Source organism: Sarcophilus harrisii, chromosome 3, assembly GCF_902635505.1.
Source record: "Sarcophilus harrisii chromosome 3, mSarHar1.11, whole genome shotgun sequence".
NCBI classification, from domain to species: domain Eukaryota; kingdom Metazoa; phylum Chordata; class Mammalia; order Dasyuromorphia; family Dasyuridae; genus Sarcophilus; species Sarcophilus harrisii.
In genome coordinates, this window is record NC_045428.1 from 587,785,240 (window position 1) to 587,801,580 (window position 16,341).

At 58.8% G+C, this 16,341-nt stretch overlaps 1 protein-coding gene across 1 annotated transcript in view; it reads right to left on the bottom strand.

Moving 5' to 3' along the window:
* AGRN (agrin) overlaps window positions 1-16,341 on the bottom strand; it is an 88,209-nt gene that overhangs the window by 47,714 nt on the left and 24,154 nt on the right. The gene's annotated exons all lie outside the window — the stretch shown is intronic.

Here is a 16,341-nt window from a genome sequence, read left to right on the forward strand (position 1 = left end):
CTCCCAGGGGCAGAGAGAAAGAAGGGGAGGGAAGTTGGGGACCCTCACCCCCCCCCACCGTGTGCATGACGGCACATCCTCCCCCAGGGGCCTCCCAGGCGTCCAGGGCCAGCCCCTTACCCCAAAGGCTGGAGAGCAGCCCACGGAGGAGCTCTGGGAGTCCACTCTGCGCGAGGGCAAGGGGCACGGCCCATGAAGGATGACCCCCCCCCCCCACTAACATAGGCCTGCCGCAAGGACCAGGGGTCCACAGCCCGGGGAGACAGATCAGGGTTGCCCTGCGCTGTGGGCTGGCTGCCTGGGACGCCCACATCCAAAGCTAAGCCGGCCTACTCTGATCCCCTGCCAATTTCTTGTGCTTTCTCCCCTCCCTGTGGAAGAGGGGAGCAGGTCAGAGGGCGCCGGCGGGCAACGCTGGGAAGGGGGGAGCGGGTCAGAGGGCACAGGTGGGGCCACGCTGGGAAGGGGAGAGCAGGTCAGAGGGCACCAGCGGGCAACGCTGGGAAGGGGGGGGCCGTGGGACCCCTGGGGGCCCGAGACACCTACAGTTGTTGAGGAAGAGGAGAACGGCGAAGCCCAGCGTGGAGGTGGCCAGAAGGATGAGGCAGATGTTACAAGGGATCATGAAGTAGCGGACGACCAGGGAGACCTTGTGCTGATACAGCTGGTCCCGATCCAGGGCCGAGGACATCGCGGGGTACTGGCAGGCGGTCATGGCCCTGGCCCTGGGCCCCGCCACGGCAGCCACGCCCCCTCGGGGGCCCCCGGAGGGGTCACGCCCAAAGCCCGAGCTGCCCCGCGCCGGAGAGGGGGGACGCAGATCCCCTCATCGCGAAATTCCCAAGAAGTTGCTTGCAGTCCGGAACGGGAGAGGAGAACGGGAAGGAGCAGGGCCGGTGGAGGGGCGGGGATCAAAATTCCCCCATCACCTCCCGAGGGCAGTCAGAGGAGCTGGGGGCGGGGGCAGCAGAGAAGGGTCAGCTCCAGGCGGCCCCTCTGGTTCTCCTCGAGGGGGAAGAGCCCCGAAGGCGGCCGCCTCTGCTTAGCCCAACTTGAGGGCCCCTCCTGGGGTTTATAATCCGGGGAAGGGAACTTCCCGCCAAAGTCCCCAGGGAGGGGGAGGGGGGAGGGTGGGAGGGTCACCCTGTCCCAGAGGGAGGGAGGGAGGGGGAATCCCCTGAGGGGGATTTTTGCCGGTCCAAGGGTTTGAGGGGGCTAGAGAAGACCTTGGGGTCCCACGCCCCATCGCGGCCCAATGGGGGAGGTGTTTTGGGGTTGGTTTTATGTTGTAGGCTTTAGGGATGGAGTTCCGGGGTCCCGAGTTTGGGGTTTGAGAGGGGCCCTTTTGGGGGGGGAGGGGTTCTCCGGTTTGCTGCCGCCCCTCCTGGCGGGGTCCCTGCTCCTCCCCGCGGACGGGCGGCTCTGGAAGCTGGCGCCGGGGACGATGGAGACGGTGCTGCAAGAGGCCGGCCCGCAGCCGGTGCGGACAGGCAGGAAGACGCGGGGATGGAGCGCGGAGAGGAGGAAGGTCGGCGGGCTTCGGCAGAGACAGCGGCACAGCCCGCGCCCGCCTGCCTCCTGCCCGGAGCTCCCAGCCTCCTCCTGCCCGGAGCTCCCAGCCTCCTCCTGGCCAGCCTCAGTGCTGGGGGCGGCGGTGGCGGGAGGGAGCCGAGCGCGGCGGAGGAAGCGCGAGGAGGGAGCGCGAGGGCCCCCAGGCCGGCCGGCAGCGGGGAGGGGGAGCGCGGAAACAAAGGAAGGTGTCTCCGGGGAGCCCTCCCGCCGTCCTGGGGGAGCCCTCAGCCCGCGAGAGCAGGCGAGCAACAAGGAGCGAGCCGGAGGGAGGGCAGGGCGGGAGGACACGGAGCGGGCGGGCGGGAGCACACAAAAGGAGCGGGAGGCTGGGGGGGTGGGGACAAGCCTGGGATTGGGCTGGGGGGGCCAGGTGGGAGCAGGGACGGGGCAGGGAGGGGCCCAGCGTAGAGGCGGCGGTGGGGGGGGAGGGGCCGCATCTACATGTGGGGGCGGGGACCCCGATTTTCCGGGCACAAGAATGTTGGGGGACGACCCCGTGTGTGTGTCCGTGTGGCTGTCAGGGCGTGTCTGTGACAAGATCCGCGCTATCGGTGTGTTGGCATGTGTTGGGGGGTGGAGGTGAGCCACATGTGTCCACACGAGTAAGCCGTCCCAGAGGGGCTCTCCCGGCATGGACGGGCACGCTGGGGGCCCGAGGCCCCCAGGTGCCGGCTGGAGGCACCGCCGTCCCAAACCATCCCCAGACAGTCGCCCCCCCCCCGGCCGTCCCCTCCCCCACCGCCCCCCCCCAGGCCCTTCCATCAGCCATCCCGGGCTCAGCTGGGTCATTGGGGGGTTTCTGCACGTCAGTGCCCCCGTGTGTCAGGGAGCTACCGAGTGTGCAAGTGCTGAGAGAGGAGAGGCGGGCGCCTGTCGGGACGGCGTGGCTTGCCCGTTCCGGGGTGTCCGAGTGAGGGTATGCGGGTCACAGGAGATCAGAGCAGGGGGCCAGGGGCTTGGGGGGGCCAGGAGCGAGCCCCCACCTGCTCACCGGCCCCTCATGGCACCTGGCTGCAGAGGGGGTGAGGACCTGGAGGGGGGTTCCAAAGTTTGTGAGTGAGAGAATCAGGGGGCCGGGAGTGTCAGGGGCTGAGAGTATCAGGCTGAGGGTTTGGGTGTGAGTTTACCAGTGGAGGTGATTGTGTCCCATTGAGTCTTTATTGTGAGTCAGTGGGGATGAGGTGGGGGGATGAGGTGGGGGCTGAAGGTCTGTTGGTGAATGTGTCAGGCTGAAGGTTTGGGTGTGAGTTCGCCAATGGAGGTAACCATGTCCCATTGAATCTTTATTGTGAGTCAGTGGGGATGAGTGTGTCGGGGGCTGAGAGTGTCAGGCTGAGGGTTTGGATGTGAGTTTACCAATGGAGGTGATTGTGTTCCATTGAGTCTTTATTGTGAGTCAGTGGGGATGAGTGTGTAAAGCTGAAAATCTATGTATGTGTCAGGGGCTGAGTGTGTCGGGCTGAGGATTTATGTGTGCATTTATCCGTGGGGCTGATTATGTCCCATTGAGTCTTTATTGTGAGTCAGTGGGGCTGAGTGTATCAAGGGGCTGAATGTGTTGGGCTGAAGGTCTATGTAACTGTGTCAGTGGGGCTGAGGGTTAGGGTCCGTGTGGACCTGCGCGTGTCTGTCCGGTTGTCAAGGTCTGGGATGGGCGTGGGAGAAAAGGAGAACCCGGGACTCCTGGAGTCCAGGGTGGGTGGGGAGGAAGAGGCTGGCAAGTCTTGGGCAGGACCCTGGGGAGCCATTCCAGAACCCGAGTCACTGCCCCCCTCCATTTCCAGCTCCGCCGGACCCAACAGGACCCCGAAGTCAAAGAGGGTCTCTTCTAAAGCTTCACTTGGACAACATGTAAATAAGCAGTATGCAAATGAATAATATGCAAATGAACGCACCAGCCCCCAGAGGCTGTGGAGGGAAAGCCCCAAGGTCTGCCTCAAGACCACCCTTCCCCCTCTTGGCCACCTCTGGAAAGGGAAGGGAGAGGGGCTGTCCCCAGAGGGGCAGCCCCCCCTCCCACCAGGCTGTGAGGTCATACTGTATCTTACCCCCACTGTATCTGGCAACAAGGGGGGTGAGGAAGGGTCTCAGCCAGTCTCTGCTGCCCCCTCCTCCTAGAGGCTATTTTGGTAGGTTTGGGAGGAGTGAGTCACTGTAGCCCTTGGAGAGAGGGCCCAGCAGTCAAGTGTGGGGGGGTCTGCTACAAACAAACCCCTTCCTCTCTCTGAGACTCAGTTTACCCCTCTGTAATACAAAGGGGGGGGTGGTGTGTGTGGATGAGATGTCCACAGGGCTCCTCCGGCCTCTAATTCTATGAAGACGGAAAAGTTTTCAGGGCGGCCCCTGGCCCAGGGAGGGAGCAAAGCCAGCCCCGCTCCACCCAGGGCACAGCCGGTGCCATCCACGCCCTTCTCCCCAGTTCCCGAGCTCCCTCCCTCCTTCACTCAGCTTTTCTTGCAGGGGAGCAGCGCCGCCTAGTGGCTGCTGGGAGAGCCGCGTGGTGTAGGAGGCCTGAGAGCCCTCCAGCTTCAGATGCACCCCCCCCCCCAAAGCCGGGGGCGTGGGGAGCATGGCCTGGACGGGCAGTGGCCCGGGGGTGACCACAAGGGGGGGCTACTCCAATATCTCCTTGCAACCTCCCTCTCTCCCAGACAAAGAACTCCAGAAAGCCTCTAAAGGGCCGAACCCCGAGTCCTTGGGGCCGCGGGGGGGCTCTGGGAGCCGGCTCCCGCCTCAGGTTCTGCCCCTGGGTCACAAGGAGGTGCCCTCACCCCATGGGAGGGAGCCCTGGGCTGCAGAAGGCCCTCAGGACCGGGTGGGGATCCGGCAGGGGAGGGGCACTCCCTGCCCTCACCCTCACAGACCTGCCCCCTAACCCCCAGCCCCCAGCCCCAAGGCTCCCCCAGCCCCCACCCCCAGAAGCAATCCGAGCCAGACCCAGCACTGCCAGTCCCCGGGTTTGCACAGAACTCTGTACCCCGGCAGAATTCACTGGGGGAGGGAGAGGCAGAGTTCTGGGGAGCTCAGGTTACGGCCGCCCGGCCTCCCGTGCCCAGCTCCACCTGTTGGACTCCTTGGGCCCCGTCGGGTCCTTGAGCCGGTGGAGGCAGCGTGGCGTGACCCCTGAGTCTGCAGGAGGGAGGTGTGGGTTCGAATCCTGCCCAGGGAACCTCAGGCATCCTTTCCTCATCTACACAAGGAATTAATTCGATCTAAAATGGGGTGAGTAACTCCCATCCTGCCTGTCTCACAGAGATACTGTTCCAAGCAGTTAGGTTAATTTTTTTTGTTTGTTTTTATTTTATTTTTCAAGGAATTACTTTATTCAGAAGGCTTTGTAGTGAACTGATCCCACAGGAAAATGAGCTACTCCCTAAACATGGACGCCATCGAACTCACAGAGTCATAACTGGAGAGCTGGGCAGGGGCCTTAGAGGTCACGGAGAGGTCATCTAGGACCAGGAAAAGCCAGGAAATTGGGCTAAAGTTACATGGATTTAGTAAGAGAAAGCTCACATTTGAACCCAGAGCTTTGGCTCAAAATCCAGCAATCTTTCCACTGCTTTTCCCCAAACATGGATTAAATGGGGAAGGGGAATGCCCAGAGAGGCAGCAAGGCCCTCTGGGAGAGCAACAAGTCTAGCATTTGCCCGTCAAGGCCACATTTACTGAGCATCCCAGAACAAGCATTTAAAGATCCACGTAATAAGGGGGAAAAGTGTCTAGATTTGGGATGGAAATCTCAAATTCTCACTGACAGCTTCCGACTCTGTGACTCAGGGCAAATTATTTGACTTCTCTCTAAGCCTCAGTTTCCCCATCTGTAAAATGGGAATAAAGACAGTATCATGGAAAGGGGAATTCTGTGGGGAGCTAATCCCTGTTCTGAAGCTTAGGGAAGGATCTTTGGAGAATGAAAGCTGGGAATGGTAAGAAGGGATAACAGAAAGCAGAGGCAGCTTCTACTACTATTACTACTAATACTTCTAATAATAATAATAATAATAATAATAATAATAATAATTATTATTATTATTATTATTATTATAGCTAGCATGAATCTAGTGCCTATTGGGTGAAGGAACTGTGCTAAGCGCTTTACAAATATTGTCCCATTTGATCCTCACAATAAATGAGTTAGATTGTCCCCATTTAACAGATGTTAAGTGACTGGCCAAGGATCGCAGTTACTGAGTGTTTGAGGCTGGATTTGAACTTGGTTTTTCTGGACTCCAAGCTCTCAGCTGCCATTGGCGTATTCCATCTGGAGGAGCATCATGAAATAAAGATGGAGAGATTGGCTGGGGCACATTGAAGTGGCCTTGAATGCCGGGCCAAAGCGTGTGGGCAGAATGGCAGAGGGTCAAGAGAGCTATTGTAGGTACCTGGGAGAACACTATGGTAGGATGGGTGATCCAGGCTGACAAGGGAGGGAGGAAAACAAGGAAATAATTCTAATGCAGAAGCATCCTGAGAGGATGGGATAATCACAGCCTGTGAGATTTAATCCAATTCCTTCATTTTACAAATGAGGAAACTGAAGGTCACAATACAAGGAAGTGGCTGAAGAGAGATTCAAACTCAAGTCTCGATAGTGATGAGGGCCACAGGGGCCATCATAGTGCAGAGTGCTGGCCTGGAGGCAGGAACACTCATTTTCCCAAGCTTCAGAGACTCGTTGACTGAGCAAGTCACTTCACCCTATCTGCCTCAGTTTCCCCTTCTGTAAAATGAGCTGGAAAAGGAAATGACCAACCACCCCAGGATCTCTGCCAAGAAAATCCCTTAAAGGGTCATGGAAAGCAAGACCCGACTGAAGATCAAACACTTGCCAGACTGTCTGCTAGCTGCCTCTCCTGGAAGAGGGGGCTTCCCTCCCCAAATCCAAGGGCAAAATGAAAGGATGATCTCTAACAAGCAGAATCACAAACTTTGAAAGCTGGCCTTAAAACACAGGCTAGAGGGGACCCTCAAACAGAGGACATCCTGGCTGGGAGGAACAAGAGAACACAGAATGCTGGGAGGACCACAGACCCCAGGAAAGAGACTCAGAGCTGGAGAAGCTTCAGATCCTAATTCTGAATCTTAGGGACAAGGGAAGGGGAAAAAATCATTTATTAAGCACCTATTATGAGCCAGGCAGTGTGGAATTATAAATATTTTCTTGTTTCCTTCTCACAACAACCCTGGGGAGGGGGTGTGCCTATTCTCTTCATTTTACAATTGAGGAAACTGAGGCAGATAGAGATTAAGTGAATTGCCCGGCTTCACACAGATGGGAAATGTCACAGAACGTCAGGGGCAAGAAAGCCTCTTTAAACTCAGAACAAGGAGGAATCTTAGAACAGAAAAGGGATTTTAGGATAGAGAATGTTAGAGCTGGAAAGACCCCGAGAACATAAAACGCCAGAGTAGGATATGGAAGGTTAGTCCTTGGAGGATACTTAGAACACAGAATGTGAGGCCTAAGAGGAACCTAGAACATAAAATACAGAATTGTGAAAGCTGAAAGACCCTTAGAACATGAAATAGAAGAGCTGGGAGGGATCTAGAAGATAAAATCGAGAACTTGAGAGCTAGGAAGGGCCTAGAACTTGGAATATGAGCAATCTAGAAACAAAATGGAAAATGTAAGAGCTAGGAAGGGACTTAAGGGTTGAGGTTCAAAGGAAACCCCAAAAAGGTTGAGTTCCAGACCTGTGTCACAAGGTGTCTCCAAAGAATTTCAGGCTTGGACACATCTCCAAGTCAAGGGGCAAAATTTGTTATAATTTTAACACTGATTAAAGCAGGCTAAGTTCCAAAAGAATTTAGCAAAGAACCAGGAGCGAGAAGATAAGTTTGTAAGAAAAAGTAAAGAGACCAAGTACTTCATGGCAGATACGTGCCTTTTGTGGCCCAGAGGTGGTACAGAGGAGTGGTCTGGTATGCTCCTCTTTATTGTCTCAGCAATTCTTATCACTGACCTAGAGATTGGTATCTGACAGCTCTAAGATTTGTGGGAACCACAGCACTTCCAAGGCCAGGGGGCCATTGGGTTATTGCGACATCTCTCTGAGAAGCTAGAACAAAGGCATGTTTAACTATATAACTCCCAAGGCCAGGAGACCTTCGAGTTATTGCTCCATCTCCCCCATCATTAAAACATGGAATATGACAGCCACAAGCAACCTAGACGTAAAATAGAGGCCGGAAGAGTCGGGAAGGGTCTTAACATGGAACAGGAGAGCTGGGAAGGGCTTAGAACGTAAAACAGAGACTGTAAGAGTTAGGAAGGGCTTTAGAACATGGAATTTGAGAGCTAGGGAGAATTTAGAATGTAAAATAGAACTAGTAAGGGGCTTGGAACATAAAACAGAGACTGTAAGAGCTAGGGAGAGCCTTGGAACGTGGAATAGGAGAGCTGGGAGGGTCCTTAGAACACGGTGTGTCAGACCCTGGACAGAGAATGTGAGCAATCCAAGCTGAGAGCTTGAGAAGGGCTCTGGAGAGCATTGAGCCCAAGCCCCTCATTTGCTGGTCAGACAGATGGGAAATGGCTGGCTCAGAGTCTCTCAGCGCGGGGACAGGGTCTGGACTTGGCCCCCCGGGCCCCAGCAGTGTGAAGTCCGTGGCAGCATCCTGGGCCAGACCGGCCACTTATGCGCAGTGGGGTCCCACATGGAGTCACCTGGTGGGGAGCTGGGGGCTGGGGGGGGGCACCTGGACCCCGCCCCTGGAAGCTGCCCAAGCCAGTGGTTACATGTTTGGGGAAGGGAGGGACCCAGAGAGCTCAGCCTTCCCACCCTTCCCACCCCAGGGCTGGAGTCCCAGCTGAGAATGAGAAACAAAAGGGGCATTGAGGCTGCAAAAGCAGCAGCGCCCCTCCCTTCTCCCCCCAGCCCAGAAGGAAGTCGGGGGGGAAGCTCCAAAAATCCCTGCTCTTTGGACACTTAGAACGGACTTCTCTGCAGCCCCCCCCTCGCCTCCCACCTCAGGTAGCAGCCCGTCCCTCAGGGCCTTCTGGGTCACAGGCCCCCCCCCCGCCACTCCATCCCGCGGGACGGCTCCTCTGCTCGTGTGGACACCAAACCGCACACATGTGCAAACATACGACCGTTACTCGGAGTGGGACGTGGGGGAGGGGAAGGAACAGGCGGACCTAGGGGAGGACCCCCCTCTGCCCACAGGCAGTGCCCATGGCAACCAGCCCTGCCCTTTCTCATGCAGATAGCCCTCCCCCCTCGGGACAATGAGGGCTCAGCTCCCCCTGAAAGGGATGGGGGCCCCTCGGGGGAGGAGTCTGGCTTCCCTTCTGAACAGCTCAGTGGGGGGGGGGGGCAGAAGGACCTCAAACGCTGTCACCCCTCCCCCTCCCTCCCCCTTCCCAGCTGGGTTCAGCTCCAGACCTCTGCTGGGGACTACAGATGTCCCTAGAGATGCAGAGGGGCCAGCCCAGGAGGCCCAGTGACCTTGGACCAGTCCCTCTGCCTCAGTTTCCTGATCTGTACCATGGGGAGGAACGGGTTGGATTGCTCCGAGGCCCCTTCCAGCTTCAGATGTATTGTTCTATCTGTTTGGCCAGGCCTAGGGAGGGCAGCCAGCCAGCCCCGGCCCCAGGCTAAGGCCAAGGGTCAGTCTGGCCAGTCTGGGCCTTCTCCCATCAAGCAGGGCCCACAGGGAGGCTGAAAGGGTGCCCACTCCTCAGAGGAGAGACGAGCACCTGCTGAAAGGCAGGGGGGGAAGGACGCCCCTCACCCAGGGCGCCAGACCCTAACCATCGGACCCCACTGCCCGCCTGCAGAAGGGAAGTCATGGTCCTCTGGAGAGCCCCCTCAAGGGGGGAGGGGGCAGCCGCCGTCCTCTACCTCCATCTAACTCCAGTGATGGGTATTTGGAGGAGGAGGAGAGGGGGGCCCTGGGTAATGCCCTTGGGAGGGGAGAAAGGACGTTCCCCAGCCCTCCCCCCCAACTCTGGCTTTGGAGCCAGGATCATTTGTGATTCTGTCAGCGCCGGGGGTCCTTTGATGGCACTGGGGATTGACAGGGCCCATTTGAAAGCTAGGGAAACTGAGGCCCAGTGGGGAGTGGGAAATGGCCCAACAATTCTTCTGCCAGACACTGAAGTGAAAGACCCCCAGCTGGCAGGCGGGGCCCCCGCCGAAGTCCCCGAGCGGACAGCAGTGCCCCCTCCCACGGCCCAGCCCTCCCCGCGCACTTCTCTGTCTCCCCCTCCCTGGGGCCCCTTGGGCTCAGCTCCCAGGAGCCTGGGGACAAGACAATGGATGGTTCATGGGGAGGACAGCTCCGCTGGGCCTGGGCCAGGTCTGGGCACCGAAAAGAAAGGGGATGTTTGTGACCGCGCGGCACCCCCAGGATAATGTGTCTCAGGCTGGATCCCCCCCTCCCCATGGGGACTCGGGCAGACACCTCCACTCGGAGGTGAGCGGCGCCGGGCACAGAGAGCGCCATGTATGGATGGGCTGCGGGCGCCCGAGGGGCTTGGTGTGGGCTCGGGGCATACGACCAGCCGCGGGCACACAGAGCGCGGGGTGTATGGACGAGTTGTGGGCACACAAGGGGCTCAGTTTGGGGCATACGGATCGGCTGTGGGCGCCCGAGGAGCTCGGCGCGGGGTGGACCCTCCTCCTCTGCTTGGGGTCTGAGTTCTCTTCCCAGCTGAGCCCAACAACATGGACACCCAGAAGTCCGGGGTCACTCTGGGCCCAGAGTGGTCCCTGCCTGAGGTGCCCCAAGGACCAGTCCTGAGATGGAGCACCATGCTCCCCCATTCTCTGGGTAGCGATGAGAGGGAGCGGGCCGTGGCAGTCCGAGCCCCCTGCCCAGCCCTCAAACCCCCTGAAACCCGGGGTAGTCACCCACTCCAGGCCCCAGGCCCCAGAGTCCGGGCACCACGGACAGCACTGGTCTCAGGCCCTTCCTCGGGGGAGGCTTCCCTCAGCAGTGGGCGGCGTGGGGGTCTCAGCGCTGAACCCGGGAAGCAGAGAGACCTCAGAACCAGAAGCGTGCTCCTCCCCAGACTTGCCTTCCCCTTCGGGACCCTGCCGAGCCTCGGTTTTCCCATTTGTAAAATGGGAATCTTGGCAGCCTAGTGCCAGGGCAAAGGGCCCAGTGGGAGACAAAGCACCGTGAAAACGCTCGAAGGCTGGGGAGAGAGCGCTCCATTGTCGCCATTATTGCCGCTGATGCCCAGAGCACCTGACATTCCTGGCCCCTCCTTAGGGTCAGCCTCTGACCTGCCAGATGTTTCCATTCAGGGCTCATTCCTTCCAGATGTGGCCCAAAGAGCCTCCGGCTGGCAGCAAGTGCTCCCAGAGGCCGCCCCCCCCCCCCAGCACCTTTCCCGCTCCTCCTGGGGCCGCTCCCCACTAGGAGGGCTCCCACTCCTCCCGCTCCTCCCCGGGGCCACTCCCCACTATGGGGGCTCCTGCTCCTCCCCAGGGCCGCTCCCTACTAGGGGGGCTCCCACTCCTCCCACTCCTCCCGGGGCCACTCCCCACTATGGGGCCTCGCCTTCCTCCCCGGGCCCGCTTCCCCACTTTGGGGCCCCTCCTCCCCCTCCCGGGGCCCTCCCCAAGGGGCTCCCTCCCCAGGGCCGCCCCCTTTAACCCCCCCTCCTCCCCCCCTCCCCGGGCCCCCCACTTGGGCCCGCCCTCCCCCACCCCCCCACCTTGGGCCCCGCCTCCTCCCCGCCCTCCCCGCCTCCTCCCCGGGGCCACTCCCCACTATGGGGCTCCCCCTCCCCCCCCGGGGCCCTCCCCCACCATGGGGCTCCCGCCCTCCCGGGCCCCTCCCCCGGGCCCTCCCCCACTATGGGGCTCCCGGCCCCTCCCCGGGCCCTCCCCCACCATGGGGGCTCCCCCCTCCCACCTCCCTCCCCGGGCCCTCCCCCACTATGGGGGCTCCCACTCCTCCCGCTCCTCCCCGGGGCTGCTCCCCACTGCAGACACCCCAGGCACGTGCACAATGTATGTGTTATACACACGACACATATGCCACACATGTATTACACGTTACATGTGTGATGTCCACATGCATGTAAGCATGGCCCTATACACGGGCCAGACGTGTGCACCATGTGTATTACAGACACGACACACACACCGTACATGTAAACACGGCCCCCACACGCACAGCACACCTCCAGGTCCGGGCACACACCGTATGTATATCCCCACCCCACGTACACCAGGAACACATGTGTAAAATGCACACAAGGGCCCACCACCTGCCATACTACACGCATATGTACCACACACATGTGCCACAATACCTACATGCACATAACACACCCCCAGACTCACCTACACACACCCCACATTTACATGTCACGCACACACATACACATGCATGGAGCACACATATATTAGACGCCACATATATACCACAACACACAGAATATGCACTACAATATACACGGCACACGCACGCGCCCTCCCTATGCCATGTTCCAAGCGGGAATACTGACAGGAGAACCCCAAACTCAGCAGCTGGGACCCCCAGGGGCTCTGCACAGAGGCAGGGGCGGCGCTCTCCAGTTGGCGAGGAAGCGCCTTACAATTTACTGCAGTGCTAAGGGAGGGCCAGGCTCTCGTGGGACCTCTTGGTCCCTTCCCACAGCAGCCTGGGAGACGGAGAAGGCGTTATTCCCATTTCACAGATAACGAAACCGAGGCTCAGAGAAATGACCTAATAGCTAATGGCCGGGCCTGGGCCTATCTGCTGGACCTGCAGCTCAGCACCAAATGCCCAAGGAGCTCAACCTGGAGCTAGAACCTGGAGGACACTGTGGGGGTGGGGAGGTCCCTGGGCAGCCCCAGGGAGGACCCCGGGCCCAGCTTCTCTTCCTCTCCCCCCACTGTGGGGCTGGGCCACAGACTGGCTCCTAGCCCCGGCCACCTGCCCCAGGGGACATTTCCTTCTTCCCTGGCCCCTGGGCACATCCCCCAGCCTCCCTGCCTGGTTCTCAGAATCTCTAGGACCCGGAGGTGGGGAAGGGAGCACTGTGGCTTCCCTGTGTCCTCCCCAGGCTCCGCTGCCCACTCCACAAAGCTCTGTCTCCCCCCTGAGCCCCTTCCCCCTCCCGCCCAGACTGAGAAATTTCCAAGCCCCCTCCCTGAGCCTCCTCCTGGCCAGGCCCATCACTTTCACCAGCCCCTGCCCGTCATGCCCCACACTGGGCACTGGGCAGAGGCTCACTTAAGCCCCCTTGGGGCCTGTGCGGGGAGCCAGGAGGGGCAGAGATGCCAGCCCAGCAGCTGAAGAGCCCGAGCCCCAGCCCAGCGGCCACAAAGTGCTGGAACACTCGCCCCTGCTCTTGTCGGGCCCTTCTCCATAAATAAATTCCTAAAAGTCTGAAGCATTTAAAGTCAATAGTGACCCGTCCTTTGAAAAGGAGTGGGGGGCAGGGAGCAAGGGCAGCCCCAGACCTCCCCCCTCCCAGAGGCCCAGTGGCTGCCCAGCCACCCAGGCCTCTGCCTTCATTCAGTTACACCCCCCTCCCCCCTGTCCCAGCCAGATTAAGGGCACAAAAACCATTTCAAAGTGGCCTTGCCCAGAATTAAGGTTTAGAGCAGGGGTCAAGAAGTGACCTCTATGCAAAGGGCCTCAGCCCATTCGAACCGCCCCTCCCCAAAGATGAAGGGAGTCTCCGTTAAAGCCTCGGATTGCTTGACCTTGGATGTGCCCCCTAATCCCAGGCCAGGTCCAGGTAGGCTTGCTCCCAGTTGGGGGAGAGGGGGCCCTCCCCTCCAATTTCTAGGATTACCAGCCTCCCCCCCCCTCCCCCAGGAAAGTTGCTCTTTTGATCTGCCCTAAGTCTTCAGACCAAAGCTGCCCCGAACACTGCCGAGGCCTCCCTATGTGGCTCTAGCCCTGGTCTCCTGGGAAGGGCAGAGGGGATCTTAACATTCCACACATGGTCACTGAGACCCAAAGAAATCACAATGACAACATAAGTTAGGCTGGGTAGGGGTCCCCCCCCCGAGGAACTCCCCAACATTCCCCCACACACACACACCCTAAATGAAGATCCCAAGCCTGATTTCAAAGAACTTAGAGAAAAGCCCAGAATTCTCTGGGGTAAAAATCGGCCCAAGAAACCCCTAAGAAAGCCCAGTCTCTAAAGAGCCAGAGCCAGATGGGGATGCACGGGGAGCTCATCTGGGAACACTGACTTCTCTTAGACCCCCCCCCCCCCACTCACACACACACTAGATGAATACAAGAAACGTGGATGCAGAATAAAACCTGGAACGGGGTAAAGGGGCACAATGAGCCACAATCTGTGATGAAGGTGAAAGCCTGGGGAAGGAGGCATTTTTGATGATGCTCTTGAGGGCAAGAAGGGGGAATGAGGCCGCGGGGGAGGGAGGAGAAGCGGAACAGAGGTACTGAACGATTGGAAGATGAGGACAAAGTGGACTTTCATTTTGCCCTTACTTTCCCTATCAAGGAAGACGTTCTTTGGAGTTACACAGAATCTAACCAAATTGATTGAGAGAGTCCTAAAACCCAATAAACAAGGAGACGGTGGGGATGCTCCGGCTAGCCGGGGGCAGTCAGGTGGTGCAGTGGATAGCGCGCTGGGCCTGGAGTCGGAGGACCTGAGTTCAGACACTTATTAGCTGGGTGACCCTATAGGACTGGTCGATCAGGAAAGTGTCACAGAGCTGTCCAAATGCCTTACTGAAATCCAATATTAATTGACTCACGATGCACTGATGGATAAGGTGGAAGCATGTGGGCTAGCTGAGAACAGAGTTTAAATGGACTGGGAGCTGAAATATCCTGATTTCCACTCAAAGACCTACAATATAACCACCCCGAGCACCTACTCCAGCCTGGTCTATTTGACTTTTTTAATCAGTGACCTTGATGAAGGCATCGATGGCACGTTTGTCAGACTTACAGAGGGCACGGAGCTGGAAAGAAAGATGGGATCTCGGGTCCCACAGACTCGGAAAGTTAACTTGGATTCAAACAATTAGCTGTCTGGAATGCAGGAGATCTAGTTAATGACGGTTCCTAGGGAAATGACTCAGGATTTTAGTGATGGGCAAAGTGGGAAACACGGGGTCCCAAAACGGAGCAGGTGACAGTTCCCATTGTCCCTTGCCCTGTTCAAGCCACAATTGCAGCTGAAACCCACCCAGGATATCCCAGGAAGGGAGTGGACTGGAGACCCTGCCATTGAATATCAATGCTTAACCTGAAGAAAAGCTTTCAAAGGTCTACCTGAGGAGGAGGAGGAGGAAGAAGAGGAGGAGGAGAAGGAAGAGGAAGAAGAGGAGGAAGAGAAGGAGGAGGAGGAAGAGAAGGAAAAGAAGGAGGAGGAGGAGAAAGAGGAGGAAAAGGAGGAGGAAGAGGAGAAGGAAGAGGAGGAAGAGGAATAAGAGAAGGAAGAGGAAAAGGAGGAAGAGAAAGAGGAAGAGTTAGACTTGTTTTGTGTGGTCCCCGAGTTAGAAGTAACGGAGAGACATCACAGAGGCAAGTGTCAGGTTAACATAGAGAGAACACATTTAGGAAGTTGCCCAAAGTGCAAAGGGATTCCCGGGAGGCAGAAAGTGTCCCATCTGCGGAGGGCTCCTAGAAGACACTGAACGGCTACTTGCTGGGTCAGGACTGGATGACCTCCGAAGTCCTTTCTGGGCCGGTTTGGGCTGGGGAAGGGGGCAGGGCCGGAATCCAAAGATGTTCCCTCCCTCCCTGCCTGCTTGGGGCTCACAAAGCCTTTGATGTGGGGCTGGGGCCGGGGCCAGGAATCCCAGGGCTAAAGCAGATAAGGGGGAGGAGTCCTGGACACTGCAGCTGTTTTTCCAGGGCTGGGGGAGAAGAGTGGGTCGAGTTGAATTCCCAGGGGGGGGGGGGGGGGCAGGGAGGGCATTTCCCATCTGGGCAGGAAGCAGATCAGCCCCCGGGAGGGGTGGGAATGTGTGTGGGGGCAGGAAGGGGGTCTGGACTTGCTTTTCCAGAGATAGGGAAGAGCTGGCAGAGGCTGGAGGGGGATAAGATAAGTTCCACTTTTCCTTCCCTGCTCCCCGCCCCCCCACCCCAGCCATTACTCACATCGGGGACTCAGAAGTCCCCCCTCCCCTCGCATGAATGACCCCCTCTCTCCTTTGTGTGCCCAGCCAGAAGCTGAGAGGTAATAAAATGGGCAGAGGACTGGGCCGGGCCCTTCTCCCCACTGGGAGGCGGCGAGCCCACGGTGACCCCCGCCCTCCCCCCAAGCTCTCCACAATGCCCAGAGACGGGGCCGCTCCCCTGGTCGCTCGGAGTTACGCTCCCTGCCGGAGCCCAGTCAGCCTCACAAAGCCCCTTTCTTCCCCCCAGCCCCTGGCCCCACAGGAGCTGGGCCCCTCCCCTCCCCCAGCCGCCTTCAATGGGCCCTGGGCTCCCCGGCCAAGGGGAGGGGAAGGGGGAAGGGGGCTCATTGACAGTCCGGGCACAGGGCTCTGCAGTGCTGGGGGTAACGGAGGAGAGACAAGAGCAGACCAGGGCGGAGTGGGCCAAAATGGGGGAATCCCGGGGCGGGGACGGCTCTCCTCCAAACCGCCCCGTCCCCAGGTCTAGGTGGGGGGCCCAGTTTCCTTGACAGATGCCACTGAGAGGACACCTGAAAGGGAGCTCACTCCTCTTCCCCCACCCTGAGTGGGGCTTTACTGCCACCCTGCTCCTTCCATCCCCCCCATTGTCGTCCCCCCCCCACAGACCCGGCCACCATGGCCCACACCCCATCTATCACACAGGGACAGGAAAGGTCTCCCT